Consider the following 25,320-nt stretch of genomic DNA (forward strand, 5'->3'; position numbering starts at 1 on the left):
CCATACGAGACTGTGACTACATAGACAGTCTGCTAAAATTAGTTTTCTTAAATCCATATTTTACAGGAAAAATGAAGAGGAAGCAGTATATAGTAAGTAAAGAAAAAATGAAGAAAGTCTTCATGGGGAAAACCCGGAAAGTCAAAGGTGGTAGGTAGGACTATAAGAGACTGAGAATATCTCCGTATCTGCCTGATGGCTTAATTCTGAAGGGCCACCTCTTCTGGGAAGCCTTCCATGCTTACCTCATCTGAAATAGCAAACTTCTCACTCCTCACCAACCCTACTTCCATCGTTCTGCGTTCTGCTTGAGTTCCTTCCTCCTCCTCATCACTATCTGACATTGGACGGTTGTTTTTGTTTGGTTACTGCTTTGTCTTCAGGTGGCTGGTGGTGAATCTTTCCCAGAAGATAGACTACAAGATGGAAGGAATGTATCCTTTCGTCACTACTTATCTCTAGAGTCTAGAGAAGAGCCTGAAACCTAGTAATTCAATGAAATTAGGAACAAATAACTGGTACAAGCCCAAAAATACTTCTACAGATTCATCCCTACAAATGAATCCATTTTCCATATATTAACAAACAAAAGAAAGCATAGAAATTTCTCTTTTCTGCTAAAAATACATCTTTTATTTATAAATACGCCAAGCCTCACGCCAATTATTTTTTAGTGCTTGTCATTGATCAAGGATTAAATCAAAAGTGTGAATTCTCCAGGGTTTTCCATTACTTTTAGGAGAAAAGCCATTTCATCATTTTGGTAACTGCATTGCCGCGCGAATCTGCCCGCCTTTGTTAAAATCAGAAACACATGGAGACCAGCCTTGATAATTCCCTGAGCAGATAAAACCAGTTTAGTCATTAAGCAAAGTTTAATTTGGCTTCTTTTGCAAGACTAACTTGACTCGGGTCATTTCTTGTTTAAGCCTCTGGAAATCGTAAGCAAAACTTAAAGTGTTTCCCCAGGTTGGCACGAGGTAAATGCTGACCAACCCCCTTTCATTAGGAAAATTCTAATGTTGTAGCCGATCCCTGTGAAGAGAAACCAGTCACCGCCCCACACTCCACAGCCACTGGATAACGATACACACGGAGCCTCCTTCCTAGTTTGGTGTGAGCGCTCCTGTTCTAGAAGTGACTTTTGGGTGCGTGCACAACAAACTTTTACTAATTACTACTTTGGTCACTCACTGGCTTTACTTCTGAACTTTTGACACTCTTTACCATTTTCAACTCTTGCTTTTTACTTAAATCTGGACATGTGATTATTATCGTTTACATCATTTCAAACATAGAGAATTATGTCTAATATCAAATCCATTATTTTTTAAAAGTATGAGTAATTGGTAATTCTGATGCCATAACGAAAATTATTTATATGTAATTTTACAGAAAAACTCCTGATTTTGCTAAATTTTACTATAGCTAGAAGGAATTGGGTCTGTTCCTAGATCTTACTGTAGTAACATTTGAGTTAACCAACTAAACCTCTTTTAAAATTGAGATCATTAAGGACATCAATATCTAGCAGTGAAAAGTTGTGCAAGTATGAAATTGACTTGAATGTTATAATTAAGTGCATCAAAGAACATAGTCACCTACTTTTTAATTATAAAAGTGATGATTGGGGCTAGCCTGGTGGCACAGCCATTAAGTTCCCACATTCCACTTCTGTGGCCCCGGGTTCACCAGTTCAGATCCCGGGGGTGGACATGACACTGATTGTCAAGCCATGCTGTGGCAGGCATCCCACATATAAAGTAGAGGAAGATTGGCATGGATGTTAGCTCAGGGCCAGTCTTCCTCAGCAAAAAGAGGAGGATTGGCAGCAGATGTTAGCTCAGGGCCAATCTTCCTCAAGAAAAAAAAAATGATGATGATGATGATAACTATATAAGCTAACACAATGTGCTTCAGGATCTCTTTGGAACACTACATTTTTCATATTTGCTGTATACCTATGTGTATGTGTGTGTCCATGTGTATGTGTGTGCCCACGTGTGTCTCCGTGTTTGTGTATGTGTGTGTCAATGGGGAGTACAGATGATTTGTGATTATCTGCTGAGGTTGAATCCTTGAGTCATTGGCTCTAAGACATCTGCCCATCAAGGACTTCCACACACAGCATTAGGGAATGGTCTCCTGTATTTCCCCTACAATGTTTACAGTGTTCACTGGCCTTCCTGGAATTTAGTTTTGAAAGTTGTATTCAGCAGGAATCTCCCCATCTTGCCTAAGTGGATCCTCATAACCTTTCCTGAATGAGCCACCCTTTTCCCAATGGATTGGGAGCACAACTTTATCCAGTACTCATTTCCATTTCATGATTATTTTGTGTAATGATAAAATGTATAATTTATTCTTATTATATCATTATTCTCTACCGGAAGTCAGACAGAAACAGAAAAACAGAATAAAACTGTTGGAGAGTGAAAAGAAAAAGGAATAAGAACAGAAGGAGGAGGAGGAGGACCCACAATTCTTGAGAATTTATTCTTAGCCAGAATTCTTGCTGAGACAGAGTGCCAAATAAGGGCCTTACTCATTGCAATTGAGATCAGCAATTGAATTAAAATCACTTTTATTCTCCCCGAGAAGATTAGATATGTGATATAAAGCTGTAATAGAATAAATCTTAGATTTATAGTTCGAATACCTGAGTGCAAAGTTGGTCTTCCCATTTGCAGAGCCTCAGGGAGAATCAGAGACAACGTCTTCTATAGTTGTGTGTGGGTGTAGGGACGGGAAATGTCCACATACGAATTAGTGGTCATGCATTTTTTAGTTTTAAAGATGATCAAATATTTTGATTGCATTCCCATTTAAAGAATACCTAAGGACTAATACGTTTTTCAATTTGGTGAACATACTAATGAACTTATACCAAGTATCAGTTCTGTGCATGAGCTGCGCCCAGCGACCCTTGATGGGTGCCAGGCTGTGCTCCATGTGGGGAGCTCGAGGTGTTGCTGAGTAAGATTACACCAAGCTCGGCAGAGAGGGCTGAGTCCTGCTGGACTCGCTTTCCTGGTGCGTCTGAGCAGGTAGTGGGAAGCACAGGGATCTGTGGGGAGATTAGACAGGAAGAGCTATCATCACTCCATAATGAACAATAAATGCTAAAAATAGAAACCTTAATTCAAAACGTGAGTTCAGATTTACATGGAAATACATTCTATAATATAAAATAATCCTATCATATATCTGACATCTACTACTCCATCTCAATTATTTATATTTTGCCCACAAACAGTCCATATTCATAAATATCAACTTTAGATTGATTTACTTTAGTCTTTTACACAGTTTGTTATCCCAGCTCCAGGCTTTTAATTAATCTGGATTTGGGGTATAAATTCTTTGTGCCTTGATTAATACCAAACAGGCTTTCTTTAATTAAAGAGACAGACTGGTGAGGGACATTTTAATCAAAAATTTCATATGCATACAGTACATCTGTATTTAATACTTGCAAAGGAAAAAAAAACCCTGATTTATTGTATTTATTTTTTAAGTGTTTTGAATAAAGCAATAGCTCCAGTTCCTGTGATGGATGCCTTTGTGTACTGACTTCATCTCGAGGCCATCACCATCGAGAGTGGAACATGGGGGACAAAGCCAGCCCCCAGCATCATGACACGCTTGCATATCCCAAATGCATACATGGACACATCAGGGGTCTCCAATATGCTTTCTTCCTTGGCACCTGGCACCTCTGTGTCCCCCTTGGGGACATTGCTCTGCAAAGAAGGTAGGTGAGGAAGTGGAACTTGATCCTAAAATTTGAGACTCATACTTTTCAATTTCTAATGTATGCTGTTGACAGTGGGCATCCTTTTAAAATCAGTATTTCGTCCATAGATGTTTTGATGGGAAGTATTTCTATGCTTACATTTAAATTAAAAGATTTTAGTGTATTCTTAGGAACGTACCTCGCTTTATATACCCATTCTCTGTCTACTGGACATCGAGACTAATTCTGACTTTTCACTCTGTACATATTGATGGGATCAACGCTCCTGTATGTCTTATACATAAATATTTATTTATGTATCTGCTATTCCTTTGGAATAGAGTCTTAGCAGTGGAAGTCCAAGGGATAGGCAGTTCTGTAGCTTCTTAGTGAGTTTCAAAAAGTGTCTTCCTGAAAAGTGCCGGTTCATTGCCTCTCCGAGGGGAGTGCCTGATTCCCTCCATCCTTCCCATTCGTCTGCGTCCAATGTGCCTGTATCCCATGCTTCATAGCAACTGTCCACCGTAGCAAGTGACTTAGGGAGGCATCTACCACAAATACAGTAGGAAAATTGAAAAGCCGACATAGTGGTTTTCGAGCATGTTGTAAGTATGTCATTCATCCGGGTACCTTGTAAATCCACAGGGTCAGTGGTACCAGGCACCCTTGGTTCTCCACGGGTGACCCCTGGACCAGCGGCATTAGAACTTCTAGAAACTTTAATCCTTGACCCCAGCCCAGACCTGCAGAACCAGGAACTCTTGGGATGAGATCCAGTACTCTGTGTTGACAAGCCTTCCAGATGATTCGAATGCATACCAGCCTAGAGGCTTTTAAGACAAGAAAAAATATCCAATGTGGTGCTGCCTTGAAATGAAGCTTCATCTACAGCCACGAGGTAGAAATAAAGCAGGGGTTTGAGAACTAGAGAGAAGATGAGAACAGAGACTTCACAAGGATGGAGCTGTTTCTCAGGACAGGAAGGCAGGCAGGAGCTCCTCAGGGTGTGAAAGTATACAGCGTATCTGTTACCCTCTCAGCTCGGCTTTTCCCCTGGAGATGTCTGATCGGCCCATTGGGTTTTGTTTTATTTTGGGAGAACAGGTGCACCCCTTAAGGCTCACCCCTGTCTATTCACTCTAAGATTCACGAGGATCCAGCAAGTCTGGAACCAATTCTCAAGGAGGAAACATTCTACATGGTGCACGCACAGCCCACTATTGGACATTCAAATGCTGAGCAAGGCGACATTTCCTCTCGTGGAAATACCAAAGTCTACTGCTGGTGGGGTCTATGGTGGGAGGCAGGAAATCGTCAGAGAGCATCTGTTACACTCCTTTCCCTAAGAGCAGTGAGTTCAATAACAGCAGTGACATGTGACCACAGCAGTTTTGCACAAGGAGTCTACTAGCTTTTTTTTTTTGACATTCTATATTAGAAGATACTTAAATTTGAGAATGACAGCAGTTTTCCAACACGACTGTGTTTCTTCTTGTTGCTACCATGCCGGTGGAAACGAATACCTAAGACAAGAAAAATGTTGGAGGAAATTAGATAACAGAGAAATGCACTAGCTTTTTCTTAAGAGATAGTTTGCTTTTGTGACAAATTAAAGTCGCAATAGCAGCTGTGGAGAACCCAAGAAGAGTCAACATGAAATTTGAGAAATGAGAATTCCAGGTGACCGAATTAAGACCACTGAGAACTGTAAACGCATGTTATTTTATGTAAAAATAGAACTGGAAGTTCTTTGTAAAGTATCAAAGCAATATTGCTTTGCAACTCATAGACCTAAGGTTGAAACTACCATATTGATGTGAAATTATATTGTAAGTGACTTATGTGTATATCCATGTACTTTAACCACAGACAGTTCTCATCATAAGAGTGGTTAAGTTTTTCTTTCCCAAAACTGTTTCAAGAGAACCCCCACAGGTGTTTTAGGTAAATATACCCAAATCAGGTGGGCATTTTAGCCACTACCCACCTACTGATCTTGGGGTTGCTGGAGCTAGAGGGACCAGACATCACAGACTCATCCCCCCGTGCTTGCTCTGGAGTTGAGAGTCACCCGGAGCAAAGTCTTGGGAACATCCCGTGTATTTTAATTTACAAGTTTCTAAAAGGCACACTAATAATTAAGTTTGTTGTATGAAAAAAAGTACGGTTTAAGAAAATAAATGGTTTTCAGCATTCCGTTCTACGATCCAACCTTGTTCTCCTGTGAGTCTTTTCTGAACTGTTCGTTGCGGGTGGTGTTTCTGTAGCTTTTGCTCACCACTGCTGCTTCCATCTAATTTTGCAACGTGTTTGAATACCTACCCCTCTCATTAAATTAATTCTCCCATCATGAAGATGCAGTTATTTCCAAAATCAAAATTGTGAACGAATGTCAACATTCAAGGGAAGAAGGACCTGTGACCGCGTCTGTGATTCAAATATTTACAAAGCGCTGAAAAAGATGGAACCACTTACGTGTGATTGTAGAAATTAAAGTATTTGTGTAAAGTTTATCTTTCTTTGTGAATTTAATGTACTCAAAGAATATAGGTGTTTGATCCAGAATAACGTAGATATTAAATCACGAGAAAAGAAAATATAATTCTCTGCCATTTTATGTGGAGTTTAATGTGAAAATGTGTAATACTGGGACACAAAATAATAAAATCTCATTTTCTGTACAAAAGTTAAAATAAAGGACATCTGTATATTTTTTAAATTATGAAGAATTGCATAATTTCAAATCTACCAGCTAAAAACTATGCTTTCTCTGACATAGATGAAATACATGTATAAATAAAATACATATGCTATATGTGCGAATAAAATACATGGATATTTTAAAATATACATCTACATATTTTAACAATTATGAAGAATTGCATAACTTCTAACCTAATAATTAAAACTATACTTTCTCTGGCATGCCATACAATAGTAATGCCTTGGCTAGTAAATTGAAATATTCACTCTATTTTCCAGAAATTTAGGTTTATGTTAATTTTTGGTTTGTGTAATTTGACTTTTATTTTATTGTCAGAACACTTTTAGTCATTTTATTGTTGTTTCAGGACACAAGGAGGGAAATGAGCCATGGGAAAAATGCACAATATATATGTGCTGTGTATCATATAGCAATGCATTTGGCTGGATGTAACAGACAAATCTGACAAACAATGGCTAGAAAATAATAGTTAATGTTTTCACATAACAACTTTGGGATAAATGACTTCTCTTATGGGTTCAACACGTGTGAATCTCTGATTGCTTTTCCAGGTGTTTTCCTAGTAGCTTTTGAAGCTCCAAGCTTGTCTCCAAGTGTAAAGCAGGAGAAGGGCGTGGGAAGACCTGGCGCCCATCGCGTCTGTCCCTTTGCATCAAAGGAAATCTTCCCCAGAAACTGCCATTAGACTCCCACTCACCTCCTCGCTCTGGGCTGGGTCACATGGGTGGTTGTCCATCTGCAGATGAGGCCGGGGCATCAGCATTCACCTTCTCTACTCTCCATCATAGGACACCACGGGGCAGGGGTATCGAAGGAGAATCCCACTCTCTGAACGGCAGTCTCTGCCCTGTAGGCAGTGATGCAGCCGAGACAGGACACTGGAGCGCCCTTTAGGAAGGGAGGAATGGCAAGGCAGAGTTGTCTTGTGTCCCTGCCCGTTGATGTTGAAATCCACAGAGAACTAATTACAGCATTTCCCCACCACAACAGAGAACTCCCCACAGATTTGCATTCTGCTTTCTGGGGGGAACGTCCCTGTTCATTTTCCTCTGGTTCCTCTAAGATGACTCTTCTTTATCCTCCATGGCCGCAGCCGAAGCAGCCCTTGGGAACTATGCCCAGCTCGGGGAAAAGACACTTCTGAAAATCAGTTCCTGATTTTGAAAGGTGGGAATTCAAAGGGTTATTTTAAGTCTCAAATAGGAAAAAGTGTTATTAATCTAGACTTTTAGTTTATCTGGTAATACAATCCTCTTAAGTTTTTGTAGGTATTGTCTTCAGTCGGTTTCCTCTGCCAGGAACTGCACCCAAAATCTATCCCTAGAAATAGGTATCGAATTTGTTCTGCTTCTTTGCATCTGCTGCCCCAGGCCCCCCCTCGCTAGCCAAGGCCCTCTTCTGAGACCCGGCTGGAGGAGCATTGCCAAACCCTTGGTGTGTCTTTGGACGCAAGGCTGGGTCCTGACGAACTTTTGTATAGTGAAGCCTTTCTCAGTCATCGTGTGCTTCATCTGAGGTCTCAGGATTCTGGACTCCACTCTCTGTCTCTTGTGCAAATGAGCCTGTCTCTCCTGGAAGCCCTGTAGGTGGCACACACAATAATATTTTGACTCTCTTGATCATTTCCTCTACCCCGGCAGCTCGGTGGGAACTCAGTCGACCTTCCAGATTATCCTGGGAGGGAGCATTGCACTATCTATTTTCCCCTGCATGAGAAGAGTCCCCATCTCTCTAGTTTGTAGTATCAGATCTCATCCGGTAGCAACTGAATACTAAGATGATTCCGAGCTGATTCTGTGTTTAGAATTTTTGTTCTTACAGAATACTCCCCTTTTCAGTTCCAATTTCTGTATACATTAGGGTAAAAAATTCTGGTGTTTAAAATGAATGGCCCCCAAATCTCTGTGGTTTAACATCAGCAAGTTTTAATTCTTGCTTACATCAGAGCGCAATGGGAGCTGGCAGGGTTATCAGCGGATCTGCCCCACAGCTGACTCAGTAACTCAGGCTCCTTCACGAGTGGGCTCCTGCATCACCTGGACCTTCCGAAGATCCCACTGGCCCCTCCGCTTCTTGATCCTTCACTGCATCTGTGGGGATTTGGCAAGAGAACAAACGGAATTCTATGTATGATACGTCTAACTATTTCAAGTTGTAAATCAAGACAACAAATGGTTCAAAGTGTTCTTATTCCCCCACCGTGACAAACGTACCGCCATAATGTTTAAAAGGACAGATTTAACTGGAAATTCTCAGACTCTGGATTTCCCTGCCCAAATGTGGTAGAACATGGAGGATCAGCCTTTGGCCCCGGCCCTGGTCCTCAGCTCTCCCTGCAGCCCACTGCCTTCTCGCTTCTCTTCCTTCCTCCAGACATGTTGGACATTACCAAGAGCCATGGCCGCACATGTGCAGGTGCGAGGTCCGGTGTGAGCACACATGCAGTCTTCATTGCCCACTCCCTAACGTAGCAATGTCTGGTCCCCAACACCCCTAGCTGGAGGCTGTGTGTATTGGCCATCTAAACTGGCCTCAGGAAAACAGAGCAGAGAAGAGTTCCTTGCGTGTCCTGCAGACTTGCTCAGAGTTGTTTGGGCACGAAATGCCAGGACTCCAGCTCCCAGACGTGACCTTGCTCATGAGGAGAGAGGTGGTCCATAGGAGAACCTGAGCAAGAAGCTCCAGGATCGGGATCCAGGCCAGGGCCCAGTGGGACCGAAGGTGGTTTTGGGAGGACAAACGGAGAAACACACAGAGCGTGTTGTATCTCTGGGAATTTGTAGGAGAGAGGCCTACTGCGGACACGCACCACTCTCACTTCCACTTAAGTTCCATCAGCCGTACTTCAGCCTGATGGCTTAGGCCACCTGCAAGGACAACTGGGAAGCCTTGTCTGTCTCTACACCCAGAAGGACAAGGACTCACGAGGCCCCGTTGACTGCTCCTGCAGAGTCATGGTGCTCAGACACCAGCTTGGGCGCTAAGCTGTACGGCCAACGTTTTCAGGCATAAGTAAAAGTTTAAAAGTCAAAACTAGACGATGAAGTCTCTGAAGTAGCCGCACACTGCCACCTGTCTTGGTTCAAGAGGAGCTGACAGGAGGTGCCTCCCTCCACTTTGGGATGGAACACTGGGCATTTCCTCCCTACCGCTGGCGCTGCTGCATCCCCGAGGGCACGTGGTCAGTGCTGCATCCTTGCTGTTATTATCGATTTTCTTTTTATTTTCTCTTCGCTAGGTACTTCTCTTAGTCCCTTTGGGCTGGTATAACAGAATGCCACAGACCGAGTGGCTTATAAACTATAGACATTTATGTCTCACACTTCTGGAGGCTAGAAGTTCAAGATCAAGGTGCTGGCAGATTCCATGGTGAGGGCCTGCTTCCTGGTTCACAGATGGCCGTCTCCTCACTATGTCCTTACGTGGCAGAAGGGACAGGGTTCTCTTTGGGGTCTTATTATAAGAGCATTAATCTCATTCATGGGGGCTGCCCCTTCATGACCTCATCACTTCCCACTTAACACCATCATCCTGGAGGTTAGGCTTCAACAAACAAATTTGGGGAACACAAGCATTCAGTCTATAGGAGTACGTAAGTCACATTTTGCTGAATTTGACAGCGTTTTGTTGCAGCTCTCCAGTTTTACCATTTAGATGCTCTTCACAGCGTACACCTAACAAAGTGAGCACGTATGTGTGTCTATATGTATACACATACATACACACACGTTTATGCATGTGTTTCTACTAATTTACTTACTCAAGAAGGGTAGTTGAACATATAAACATTGGTGTGTTCGGAAGATAGGCGTTTTTTATTTGTTTTTAATGCCATGTGGATTGATTGCATCTGACCCCGGCACGCTCCACATCATTCTCTCAATCATTTCTCTGGTACTTGGGCCAAGTGCTGCCAACCAGGGATTTAGCAGAGCCCACACAAACAGACGCAGGGCTGCAGAGTTGGAAGTCAGACACAAATGACAAGCCGTTCACTCAGAACCATGGATCAATGGGCTCCCCTGGCGCTGCCGGAGAGGGCATGTGAAGTTTTCGCCGTGGAAATACAGCTGGTGCATGCATAAACCTGAAAGCACTGAAGAAGTGAGTAAATTGTACAGCTAGAGGCAAGAGCTGTGTTGTTAAAAATCTCCCAGAGGACTACCAGACGAGCTGCACTCCTGCCCAAACAAAGAGGCTTAACCTACTGTTAACCAGAAGGACCGCGTCTGCTGTTAGCTCAAGCAGTGACGGGCTACCGCAGCTGGAAACCGTTGTCCAAACAGCTTAGAGGCACAGCCAGTCACAAGCGGCTTCCTCGCAAAAGCTGGTCATGGAGGACGCTGCAGGAAAGGACAGCAGGAGCTCACACCATGTGGGGCGTCTTCAAATCTCCACACGTTCCATGCATGACACCCCACTGTCTTGGATGCTGTCGAGAGATCTCCCTCCCAGTGTGGTGTAAACTCAACTCAAGGTGTCCACAGGCATACAACTTTTAAAATTTTCTCGGCCCTATTACCATATCACCCAGATGCACTCAACCCTTGTCTTAAATTCTAGTCAGATGTTTGTTTGACAAATCCGTGCATGAAAATGTCTTACCCAGTGTGTTCACTGCCATGGAGAACTCGGAGCTCAAGTTGGAGGCTGCGGCCGCATGACTTAACCTTACACAATTAAAACATGAATATACTGAAAGCCAAATGCATACCCGAGAGTATAGAAGGTCTCAACAGAGGTGCATGCTGAAAAATATCTTGACTCAAGAGGAAGATAATGAGTTACATGGCCATCAAGTGAATCAGAATATGATCGCATGGGCATCATTATTCACCACTGAGTCCAGTCCGGGAATTCATGATAACTGGTGCATCCATGCTGAGACTGTGGGCTTTGGACTTTTGTATCCAACTCTGAACTCGGCATGTGGACTTATATCCCGACTTGGCCCTGGAGGGACGTGTTCCAAAGGGATCCCCTCACCTCTCCCGAACCTGCGCCACATGCAATCCTCAACATCTCAAATCTTCAAAGTTCCACCTTTCTGTTAGTTTTTCTGAACTAACCTAATCAATCACAAGTTAATTTTATCTTGTGCTCAAATCGATAAAAGTCAACATTTATCGGGGAGTGTTTATATGCCAATTACAGTAAAATATTACTAGGTCCTAATTAAGTTGTTTGCTTTGGATAAGCTGAGTTTGGTCTCTACGCTTTCCTCATATATTAGTTGCATGTTTGAGTTACAGAAAATATAATTGTCACTGCAACACTCAAAGATTACACTCTCTCGATACTGTAAATACTGAAATATAAACTCTCTTTTATTTCTGTTAAATTATTACAGTTCCAAGAATTAAGTTGTTACATTCATTTAGTGTGTCTCTTCTAATGAACACTTAGATTCCATTAATAACTTAAATAATGTAATTTTCAGAAAGTTGTATTCAGGATGTTATCATAATATTTTAATTAGTATCTCATTGTTATTAAACTTATCTTGGGGAAACCACATATTCATTATTTGCAGAATAATGAATTACATTGGTATCCCAAAATAATAATACTCTTAGTTACCATTCCTTGGAAATCTTTATCAAGGAAACTATTATAATTAGGAATTTGGTACTCCATTAATAGAAGCCCCCTTTGACTCATTCACAATGGCAGGAACTTCTGCACTGTGTTCTACACACATGGAAAGTAAGTGTATATTAAACAAAATTCTTTTATATGTCAATACACGTTCTATCACTTATGCTCTATAAACAGATCTAATATGCCCTAAATGAACAAAAGTAACATTGACAAATTTACGCTCCCTTAGTTTTATTTATTTTGGTTTGTGACTTGGTGAAACTAAGTCTCTGCGCATGAATGTTCCAAATTAGAAAAAATAGAAAATAACAATTATATCACCTAGCTCTTTGTGTTGTTTTAAGAATTAGATGTTATGTAAAGTATGCTGCTGTGTCTAACCAGAGGAAATGCTAAATACATACTGAGCAGGAGCCTAAATTGTCATGGTTAATATTGAAATTATACTACTTTTACTTTTTTATTATTTATGTCAAATCTTTTTCATATCTTTTTACAGTGAAGAAAGTAAGATTTCTGACAGACAAAAGATGACAAGTGACTTCCAGTTTCTGCTAGAGCACGCAGAGCTGGAAAGAGTGTCATCTCAAACCTACACACTGCCCAACAATAAGTCTGTGTCTTTTCTTGAACTTATTTGCATTCTGAAATTGGAATGCCACCAACTTGCCCCAAATCAAAGAAAAGACTGGTGTCTGCAGGGAGAAACAAGACAGGAGGAGAATGCTGGCTTACTTGGGCCCAGGTAAGAAGAGTTCAGTTGGGATGGTTGGCAATCTGGGGGCTGAGAGTGCACTGGCTGGAGCACCCCTGGGTGCTACAAATGTGGGTCCATCCTCGTGTGCATTGTCTTACAGGCTTTTCCCTCCAGACCAAAGCCAGGGAATCACCATAAAAACTCTAAGATTGCTGAGAAAGTGCCCTGGTGCTGTAGGTTTGGGGAGGGAATCAACAGCCACTGCAGGAAGGTCATGAAAACCTAGTCAGATACTTTCTCATCTCCTCTACGGGAAAAATCTACAATCATTAGGCATTTCCAAAGAATGTAAAAAAATTTATAGTCTATGGATATAAATATCACCTTTGGGATACTGGTAAAAACCCATTTCATCTAAGGGAGTGGGACAGGAACCATCCTCTCAACCCTGGGAAGAAGAGCAGAAATATGTGCCGGGCTCGGACTAATGCTGGCAGGAGTACTGAGGAGGCCACGGGTCCACAGTCCAGGAATGTGGTGCCTGCTGAAGGCTGAGAATCAATCAGAACCAAAGACCCCACAGAAATAAAAATAGAAAACAAGACCAAGCTACCCTAGTGTGGAAACTTGGCAAAGATAATACAAAATAAGCCAACCGGAGAAGACTATCTCTCAGGAGTATAAACATAACTATCCCTAAAGCAAATGTTGACAAATCGAATCCAGCCAAGTATAAAGAGGATGATAGGGTGGTACAAAGTGATGCTTGTCCAAGGAATTAAAGCCTGGTTCAAGATCAGGATATCAATTAAAGTAATTCACCATACTGACGAGATGAGTCACAATAGATTCAGGAAAGATATTTGACAAAAAAAGATAATCTTCATTCATGATATAAATTCTCAGTAAATCGGGAATAGAAGGGGCCCTCCATAATGTGCTAAGTGACATCTATGAAAAACATACCACTGGCATTATAATTACTAATGATGAAAACCTAAATGACTGCCCATCCAATCAAGCACAGTGCAAGGACTTCCTCTCTCAACGCCACTATACAACATCGTGCTGGAAATCAGAAATCTCTACTACAGAAGGCATGGTTATCTACCTAGAAGTTCCCAAAGAATCTAAAAAGGAAAAATCTTCTGGAAATAGTAGGTAAATTTTGCAGTATTGCAGAATACAAAGTCTTACAAGGTGTATGTAAGAAAATCAGTTGTATTTCTACAGGCTAGAAATGAATAATTGGTGCAAAAATCTTATTTGGCATTGCACCCAAGAAAATAAAATGCTTAGGTATAAATCTAACAAAATATGTGCATGATCTCTATGCTGAAATCTACAAAATATTGATGAAAGAAATCAAAGAAGAATTCAATAAGTAGAGATGTATGCTATGTTCAGTATTGGAAGTATCAATATTGTTATTATGTCAACTTAACATATAGATTCAATGCAATCCCAATCAAAATGCCAGCAGGTCTTTAGGAATATATTGGCAAGCTTATTCTAAAATCTAGCTGGAAAGATAGATGAACTGGCAGAGCCAAAGCAATTTTGGAAAACAATAATACGGTCGAGGCAAAGTGGGATCCTAGACTGGAAGATGGAAAAGTAAAAGGACTTTAGTGGGAAAATTGATGAGTCCCAAATGAATACTGGAGTTTAGTTAATAGTATTATACCAACGTTAAATTCTTAGGTTTTAGAATTATACCAGATTTATGTAAGATGTTAACATTAGTGGAAATAGGGTGAAGTGTAAACGTGAATTCTCTGTGCAATTTTCCGTACAAATTTTACTCTTCTGTAAGTCTAAAACAGTTCCAAAATAAAACTTTTTAAGAAAAGATGACTAAGATACACCACTTTCCTTGGGAGATTTCTGTCCACGAGTGGGGAGAATGGGGAAGTTAAGGCTGGAGCTGCTGACATGGCCCTGGGTCATTCTGGGCAGGGAGGTTGTGAAAGGAGAGATTGAATATTGTTTCACCGTAGGGATTTTAGCAAGACTTAAAGTCTCCATGTGAAATTCAGTGTGCCAACTCCAGCCACAATGAGGAGTGCTGTATCCCCACAGGAATGGGCATCGTCAAGAAGACAGAGGGTTCCAATTTTTGGTGAGAATGCGGAGAAACACAGGGCCGTCACTATTTGATGGTGGGAATGGAAATGATGCCGCCGCTTTGGAAAACAGTTTGCCAGCTTCTTACAAAATTAAACATAGATTTAATATACAACCCAGAAATTCCATTCCTACGCATCTACCTAAGATAAATAAAAACACATGTTCACACAGAGGTGCAGAAATGCTCAAAGCAGCAGTAATACTAATAGCCAAAATGTGGAAATAACCCAAATGTCTATTAACAAAATGTGGTATTTTCTTACAATGGAATACTATTAAGTATTAAAAAGAAATAAAATACTGATGCAGTCATAATATGGATCGCCCTCAAAAATATCATGCTCAGCGAAAGAAGTCTGACACAAAATTTAGTAAAAAGTCATTGGATCATACACTTGCAATAGTCCATATTATGGCGTAAATTATTCCTTCTTAAGGCTGTTAAAAATCAGTTTGCTAAAATAAGATAATTAATAGAGACCCATTGTGGACCTGTGTTTCACAGTCACTGAGCCAGATTAGTGCACAGAAAAGAAGTGGGAGCACATCAGGCTGCCTGCTCTTCAGAAAGTGTTGTCAGAGCTCACCATTCATTTCGCAGCTCAGGAATTTTACAGTTTCCTGGAGAAACACCCATGAGGAGCTTGGGAGATACGTAACTGGTGCAGTGAGGAGAGCACCGCCCTTGAGGTTAGGAGACCGGAGTCTCCTGCATGGTAATGTTTCTTAGCTTTGCTGTTTGAGTGGTTTGAGAAATACCCTCTCAGAGCAATGCTATAAGGGAGACTGTTTTTAGGCTCATTCCTACCGCTGAGGAAATATGCACAGAGCAGTTAAGCCAGCACCGAGGTCATCAGGTGGCAGGTGGTTGAGCCAACACTTGAAGCAGGCTCTGATCATACACACTTGCTTGACCGCTCCACTGAATACTGGACCATGGATGGCCTTAGGGGACAGCAAGGATGAGGTCCCTAGATCCTAGGAAACGCTTGAGTGTGTCCGTTCACTGAGGAAGGGACACCTGCAGCATCTCCTGAATCCTCATTTGCTCAAGGAAACCTTGGGTAATACTCAGCCCTCAGCCTTCCATCTCGCTCTAGAATCTGGATGTGTATGTAGCTCCTGGGGATTTCTAAATCACTCAAGAATGGAAACTAACTTTAAAAGTTTACTTAATGAAAGACTCTCCACAGTAACAAGAAAACAAGGAGCTCAGGTATCTGACTTAAATGTCTAAATGACATTTACCAAATTCGATGCAAACTTTCAACCCCAGAAAATAAAACCTGAACCCGCTCAGTGTGAGAGCTGTGTCATGGTGGCCCGGGGGCGGCACGTGGTATCTTCAACGGCCAACAGGCATCTGGGTTGCGAGAAGTACCCGTTGGCTGTCCTTTCCACGCTGTGCAGTATCACTTCACGCACTCCCTTTTCCCATCCTCAGGTAGCGGGGGAGATGGGGGGATGTAAGCTGCCACGGAGATGAAAGGCGGGAAGCCAGCCTCTCGAAGCTCTGGGATGGCAGAGGAAGCAGACGAATTACCTGATAATGCCACTGAGCCAGGCGCAGGCAATGCTGATTTTATCAAGAAGGGGATTTGATAACCATTTTCCTCCTCAAAAGAGAAACAGCCACTTTGAAGTCACCTTAACGTGGCCCTTTCATCTGAGTTTTTACTCTCTTAAACCCAAAGTGAAAAACCTTTTTCAAAATCTCAAGGCTCCTTTTATGAACAGCGTATTTGGATTATTAATTACTTGGATGTTTTGGTGGCTTGTTATCTATAAATATATGTGTCACCATGATGACATTTCTCTCCCCGAGGTTGCCCTAGGCCTGGCGGACAGTTGGAGCTTCCAGCTAGCCCTCTTGGCAGCCGGATCACTGCCTGCCAATCTCTCCCTCCCCATTTTCCCGTCTGTTTCTCTCCACTTGAACCACTTGAGTCTATGAGGAGTTCTGATGCCGGCACACACTTGTTTCCAGGATGGGGGTAAGTAAAGAATGCGTGTCTCTCAGAGTCAGACAAGAAGGACAAAGGGGAGCATGCCCGTTGAATCTCCTGCGGGGAAATTCTTTTGGTAAAATCATGAAACACTTATATTCTAAGTAACTGCTTAGTGTCCCAGAGTTCAGGGCAGGAGGAGTCCATCAACCTGATTCAAAATGATGTTCCCAGGACCGGGGATAGGACTGTGAACAAAGGAATTGTTCTATATACATTTTTTTCTCTTTAATTTAAAGAACGGATTCAAAATCCTAGGGATGAAAAGGCCACATACTGTGTGATTCCAACTCTGTGACTTCCTGGTAAAGGCAAAACTGCAGAGACAATAGACAGATCGAGGGTCACCAGGGGAGGGAGGGATGGATAGGAGGAGCAAAGAGGATTTTTAGGGCAGTGAAACTCTTTATGACACCATTATGATGGATACCTGTTAGTAGACATTTGTCCAAAGCCATAGAATGTAAAACACTGGACATGAGCTCTGCTGTCAATCGTGGACTTTGGATGACGATGTGTCCATGTAGGTTCATTGGTTGTGAAGAAAGTACCATCTGGTGGGACATGTTGATGATGGAGAGGCCGTGCATGTGTGGGGTCAAGGGGTGTATGGAAAATCTCTAAGTTCCTCTCAATTTTGCTATAAACCTAAAACTGCTCTAAAAAAAAAAAAGGCCTTAATAAAAAACAAACAAAAAAAAAGAAAGCCCAAACCAAATACAATTTAGGTCATAACATTAAAAAATAAGTCAGTGCTGTTGTCAGAGGTTTTAGTTTTGAGGTCTGGCTTTGGCCTCAAAATAAATATATGTAAGTACTTCAGCAGCTTGTTTACTCTGGATATTCCTTTCCTGATCTATAAAATAGAGCTTGGATGTAATTGTTCCAGCACAATAAAGAGTTAAGGCATTTTGAAAAATTAAAGCATAAACAAACCCAAACAGCTCAGCGCCCTCATTTTGCTCCCTCATCTTTGCACTCTCACCTTCTCTGAGCTACAAGAGAAAGCTCTGGGCTGAGACCGTACTTGCTGGTGTGCCTGGAGAGGACGGGGCATTTAGTCATTGTAATAATTCTTCAGTTGAAGGAATGATATCTCTCTGCCTCTTTGGGTCTAGAACACACAATTGACTTGGTTCTTCCTCCAACGTTACAGAGAAAAGCCATTCCCACACTTCATAGGGCAGAAGTTCCCAACAGATCAGATGCCCAAGAATCTGGGACCCAATGTCCTGTTAGAACTTTAGACGTTTGCAAAGCACTGTGACCCACTGATGAAGGTCATCATATCTTGGTGTCCATTAAGGTATGACCAACACACAGACCCAAAGAAAGAGAGCTGTCCAACTCCACAGGGCCAGCAGTTTATGTGTTTTTCTCTAATGTGAATTTGCTGTTTGCTCATCAATTTTGTTTTTGGTAAAAGCACAATAAAAGAAAGGTGAGAGTAGATAACAGACATTTAAGGAATTTTTGCGAAAAGAAAAATACCAAATGAAGAAAATGCCACCCATTAAATTCTCTGAAAAATGGGAAAAAGGTTTCTATTACTCTATTTCAGCAGCAAAACTCCCTCAGCCCAGCTCTCAGAAATCCATGTTCCATAGGAACATAATCTGAGAATCAGAGTGGGAGAGTGTGTGTTGTTCTGTTTGAGTCACATGGAATGCATCAAGAGGATTCAAGTAATTGGAGAGAAGCAGAACCAGGTTGACAGGTGGCCCTTCCTGGGTTTCAGGCTCCTGCAGGTGTCTGTCACCCTTCCCTTTGCATGTGTTGGGAGAGTGGGGGTGTTTCTAAGCTGTTTCTTCTCAAAGCAGTCTTTTTTTTTTTATTCTTTTTAAAATTTCCTTGGTTTAACAAACATGTAGTAAAGGGCACAGATCTTAAGTGTAGATCTCAATGAATTCTTGCCAGTGTGTGCACCCTTATACCCACTACGATCAAGGAACAAAAACCTTCCAGCATTCCTGCAGTCTCCCAGGGACCCCTCTCAGTCCATGGATCCTCTCCCACCCTCAATGGTATCTGCTATTCCAATTTCCAGCTCAATGAGTTCATTCCAGTCTGCTTTGAATGCCATACAAGTGGAATCATACAACACGTCCTCTTTGTGGCTGGCTTCTTGCACTCAACAATGAATTCTTAAGGTGTTTTAAGATAGGAATGCAAAAGTCTGGGCTTTTCCATATTAAAGAACACTGAACTCAGAGCACCAGTGTAGGATCCTTCTCTGGGGGCTAAGAGTTGAGTGAACAGGGGCAAATGCACAGATGCTGATGATGAAGAAAAGCAACTGACACCATCCCTACACTTCCATTCCATTGTCAGCTCCTGCCCTCCGTCTTCTGGTTAACCAACCTCGTTTCCTGTTGTTATCTTTAATGTAATACACTGTGCAGCTCAGAACGGACTCAGATACTCAGGATCAAATTGTATGACGAAGGTACAATTGTTTTCATTGTCGTTTATTTGATTGCTAATATGGCTATTAGTTTTCTTATTCTAGACATGGTAGAACGACATTGTTCCTAGGTAACACTGTCATCTTCTGGGGAATATTACAATGAAAGTTGACAAGGATAGCTAATTTGACTTTATTTTAACTTTTGGGAATATAAACAATAATTTGAAGAAGGAAAAACAAAAAATGATCCTACGCAGAATGACTCCTTGTTTCATGCACACAAGGGCCTGCAGAAATATGCCACAGAGCCATTTCTGGGTCAGAATAAATTAGAGTTTGTAATGCATTTGCCTATATTGAGAAAGCATAAAAAAGAAATGAGGTAATTTTGTCAGGGTTTGGTGCCCATTGTTCACTGAAACATAATGCAAGTTATGTCTTTGGCCATAAAATAAAATAATGAGGCGATATATTCCAAGTCGTTCTCATAGATTATAAGCTCAATATTCCAATTGTGTATATTTAATGACTCCACAGTGCTGATCACTTATTTTCAAATGGTATTTGGAGATAATAAGCTCGAGGTTCTGCAGTGTGCTGTGGAATTTACTTTCCCAAAATGAAGGGTGGAGAGAAATTTCTTTCTGCTACCAGATTCGATGAGTCCCAGAACAGAATCACCTTCCCTGTACTCAGTCCTGGTGGCTCTCACTCCTGGCTGGGCACACCCTGAAGTTTTCAGAACAGCAAGGAAAATTCTACGCCCTTTCAATCCTGAGTTATCTCTTCATTAAATTCTTTAATTCTTCTTAATTGTTTAGCAATAATTAGCTTCTCAAACCCAAGACAGAAAGCCTGACTCTGATAATGCTCATGGTAAACAAAGCAATACCAAGGATTAATTTGATGGATGATAAATATTATCAAATTTAAATACTATTTATAACAAAGACAGGTGGGGAAGAAATTACATGTTAAAAGTTCTGAGTAGAGTAAATGATGATTCTCTTTAGTGTCAGGAAACTCTTAGCGTGTGGAGTTATTTTTCGTACTTACTCATGCTTTCTCTATGTCATTGTTCAGGTGTAGCTGAATGAGAAGGCTTTTAATTTCCAGACTCTTTGAAGGGTGGGAAAAAGAACAAGCAAGAAAGTCATTTCAGGTTAAAGGAAAGAGCACATGAAAAAGCATGCAAATAGGGAAGATGGGGCCCCAGTACACCTGGTCTTGAGGGTTAGTGGGATTAGAGCGTGTACGGTCTTATGATATACTCGAAACATACTGGCCTTCCCCCTACAACGCAAGAGTAATAGCAGATTTTTGAGGAAGAGAGGAAAGCTTTTTTTGAAAATTAATTCTGATGACAGTATAAAGCAGGGATGTGAGGGAATGAAACTAGGAATAATTATTGTAATATTCTGTAACAGGCTATGTCAGGAAAACAGTGAGCAGAAATAAAGAGAAAGATGGAGCAACAAGAAGGGAGGAGGGACCTGTGCCAGACGCTGGGGTTAAAACAACCAGGGCCTCTGTGGGCAGGTGTGTGTGATCCTGTGTTCCCAGCTTGGAAGGCACAGCCCAGCCCTTCTGCTGAGATGAAGAAGCTTCCCTTGGTTGACTCTCTGAGACTCCTGGAAGTCAGCTTAATATATAGGAGTTTTCCATATATTCAATTTTTATTTGTCAATTATACCTCAATAAAGATGAGGAGGTTAAACGATTTTATGGAGTCCAATGAACAAAGCTGCTTTACTCTAGTTTCCACGTTGAAGTTCTGTAGTCCAAGTAGAATAATTGCCCATATGAGCATCGCTTTTCGCCCCTACAGTACATGGCAAGTCCCTCCAGAGGAGGCTGAGCCTGGCAGGAGCACGAAGCACAGGACAAGGCAGAGTGTTTATGCTTTCCCTTTCATACTTGTTGACCCAAAAGTCCCATGGAAGATGACTCACTGTTTTTCTAAATTTCATGCTCTGAATAACTTAATCATATCTGGGCATGGACCTTTTATCAATTTCCTGCCTCTCCAAATCCCACTGCTATCCACCCAGCCATCTACTGAGCCCAGAATGACATTTTCTACTTCAGCTCTTGTCTGTCAATAACTTGTTTCTATTAAAATAAATGTGTCCCGGATATAAATTGCTTTATCGTCTACTTAAGGAATGCGTTTGTGTGTGTGTGTGTGTGTGTGCGCGTGCATTGGTTTTCACAGCATGTTAACGTAAATGAAAATTTAATTTTAATGTATTATTTTATTGAGTCTTAAAAGCACAGGAAATGGATGATTTTCACCCAGAGGAAAAGAAGAAAACGTTTACAACCTTCAGTCAAGGAAATTAGCTATCTGTGTTAATCAAATGTACCTATACCAGACGTCACCAGCTTTTTTACCTGCTGTTTGCACGTCAGTGTTGTGCTAATATCATCTTTCGTTGTTTCAGTTCTATGTTTTAAAATTTTCTAAGCAAGTCTGTTTTTCATTAGAACATGTAATTCCCCAAACAAATGTTTTTCCACTTTAGTTATTGATACATTGTTTAAAACCGTGAAGGTGATATTCCCAAGAATAATTGTTGAGTAGCTACTCCTCTTGCAAAGTTCTTCCGGTGTCTTTTGAAATCATCTGACAAATGCTGTTTAAAACCTGTGAGCGGTGCGCTCTCATGGTGCTGGATGTGAGGATGAAGGATGCCCGCCCTCAGTTGTCACAGTCCGTTGGAAGAAACAGGACGACGCCAGCCTCTTTCAGTCCTGCCTGGTAAGTGCTCACAAGGCTGAGATCCCTGGAGAGTTGCCTGGTACCTTGATCCCTGGTTCTCAAAGGGTAGACGTGGAACTTGTTAGGAATGCAGACACCAGGTCTAGCCCCAGACCTGAAGCCCTGGAGTCCTTCGAGAGGTGCCAGCCCTGCCTTGTAACAAGCCCCCCGGGAGAGTGCACTGCCTGCTCCCATTCCGGGAACCACTGATCTAGAGAAATGCGACATTATTTCCACTCAGTCTCCATGTCACAGAGGGAACACATTTATGGGGAGAAAAATAACATTGTTCTGACAGCATTTGTTGTCAGAGACTGAAGTTGCTTGACAAAACAAAACAAAAAAGCAAAGCAGAATAGTCCTTCCAAAATCCTCTCTCTTCCGAGGAATTTACCTTCCTGTCTTCTCCAGAGAGTGTGTGACAAAATAGCCCCTTCTGTCGCCTCGGAAACAGAATTTTGCTTTAAGGGCCAAATTTATATTTTCTCCTTTTTGGTTTAGATAATGGCCACTCTCTATGAGGATAAGTAAAGATATTGAGAAATAACTTTATTATTATTTGAGAGGATATCGAGAAATTACTTCAGAGGGTTTATAGCTTTGTTCTAAAGAATAACTTAAAAATCTTCATATGGGGCCCAAAACTGCTAACAGAAATGAAGACTATACAATAATGCTATTATTTTCCTTATAACATACTGAGGTAAATATCATTTATGTGACATTGTATTGTCTACATTTGGAATCTATAATACAAACATTATGTTTTGCATTTCTATACTAGTCTTATTTTTTACATAAAAATTCATCTTAATGAAATACATCATCATCAGAAATATGCATATACTTAACAAGAATAATTGATTTAAAATGTAGAGCTATACATACAAATAAGCTCTTCTAAATACAGATAAGTTGCTTATCACAAGAGAAAAGAGCTTATCACAGGAGAAAAAACTTATCACAGGAGAAAAATGTGGCTTAATGATAAAGTCACTATAATTTTGATTTGGCATTTTCAGCCTCAGACAAATGCGTGATTATTAATCACTCCTATGAGCAGCGTGCTGTGTGTGCCACGGGGTTTGAAATTATGAATATCACACAATGAAACAGCCAGTGCAGGAGACATACTCATGTCCTCACCTCTCAAATCAAGTATGAAAGTTTGTCTTAAATATTTGATTAATTGTGAAATTAGAATAGTGCCATTGTGACATAGAAGATTTATCATGCGGTTTGGACAAATGATAAAATGCCTTTTATTTTCTGCAGGTTTTACAGAGGAAAATAAAGAGAGGACCCTGAGATTCTCAAAAAGGAGAAGAATTTGTTGAACAATTAGTCTCCCACACTGGATGGTCCCTAAGCTATCCTTGGACGTACATGCCCCTAAGAAGGGCATGTTAGTTCCTATAGTTATATGGTTATTTCAGCCTCTGAAATAAAGGTATGTATTCCTGGAGTCTGCCCCAAATTGGGCGCATTCTAACCCAGAGTAGAGTAAGAACTTATTGGGAAGATTTCTTATGATTGCCAGGAGGGAGACACATGATCATCTTATCCACCTAGAACTCACAGTAAGTGAAGGTCAATACCCATGGGCAGGACTCAAGCTTGAAAGCTGCACCATCTAGAATGTGGAATATTGCAATATTCTGCTCTTCCTGGTCCACCACAATACTTCCTTTTCCTTAAACGCTCTACAATATATAAAGCATCAGTCAATCTGAGTTCCCTCAACTTCAGTTACAATATTTTTGTTACTGCCTTGCAGAAGAATAACACACCCACGGATTCTATGTGCAAATGTCAACATTATCTAAGACTCATTCTCCAAGTCAGCCTACCAAGGGCAAGTGATACCCACGGGGTCAACGGCTTGCAGAAACAATACGTATCCTGGTATTTTAGGACATTTAGAGCGCTGACACCACGTTTAGATGTCAGAGGAGGAATGCTAAGAGCCCAGCAGTAATCTTTTGTTATTCAGGCTTCTTACGATAAACAGATGCTTTCTGAAAAATCTTCCTGAATTCAATACGGTTTTAAGATATTGTTTGGAATCTGAAAACTCTCACATCTACCATCCGAGTATGGCTCCCTAGTACCTCCATCCAACAGAAGACTGCTTAGCAATAAAATGCATTTACCAAAACTCACAGAACCATGCCCTAAGAAGGGTGAATTTTCCTGTATGCAAATTAAACCTTAATTAAAAAAAAAATTCAAACGTCACTTGTTATAGTTGTTAGAAGGTGAGTAGTTAAATTAGCGAATTTTAAAAAATCTTCTCAAATGAGTTATAGTTTCTTACTTAAAATGATAGCTCATAGGGGCTGGCCGCGTGGCTGAGTGGTTAAGTTCATGCGCTCTGCTGCAGGCGGCCCAGTGTTTCGTTGGTTCAAATCCTGGATGAGGACATGGCACTGCTCATCAAACCACGCTGAGGCGGCATCCCACATGCCACAACCAGAAGGACTCACAATGAAGAATATACAACTATGTACTGGGGGGCTTTGGGGAGAAAAAGGAAAAAAGCAAAATCTTTAAAAAAGTAAATAAATAAAATGATAGCTCATAATATGATTTTGAATGGTAGTCGATGATTTTATTTGCCCAGTGAAAAGGAATTAACAATTCACACCTGTATGCACAGGCTACCTTCTATCAAGAAAGCACAGACAGGTGACTACCTCTGCATTCAAAACCAGACACACACTAATGAGGAAAGCAATGTGTTTGATATGGTTGTTGTGTTAACTTTGTAGATCTTATTAAATATTTGAATTAAAATGCAAAGGTCGCTGTTGATGAAATGGCTTAAGAATTTCAGACGATAGATATATTTAATAGTACTTACATGAAGAAAATGTGCAGAGATTTGTCACACCTTACTTGACAGCCATTACTGTCATTATTATTTCTTGTAATGTCCCTGGTATCGCTGAGCCCCTCCCATAGTCAAGATTATTCTTAAAATGAAAGTAGAAAGCTGCATCCAAGTAGTCATATGTCTATTATTTTGTCTGAGAAGCAAGTCTTACACGAAAGACTTGGGCCAAAGTGAATATTAGTGGAAGAGCTGTTTATAGATAAACTATGTTATGCTTCTACTAAAACAATAAGCTTTCCTACTGGAAAATCTGTCTTAAGCCACTGTGAACTTTAAATACCAATTCCTGGCAATTCTCCTGAGACCATAATCATAGAAAATAACGCAGGAGCACAGATGTCATAGATGTTCAGAAACTTAC

The sequence above is a fragment of the Equus przewalskii genome, chromosome 30 (genome assembly GCF_037783145.1).
Source record: "Equus przewalskii isolate Varuska chromosome 30, EquPr2, whole genome shotgun sequence".
Classification (NCBI taxonomy): domain Eukaryota; kingdom Metazoa; phylum Chordata; class Mammalia; order Perissodactyla; family Equidae; genus Equus; species Equus przewalskii.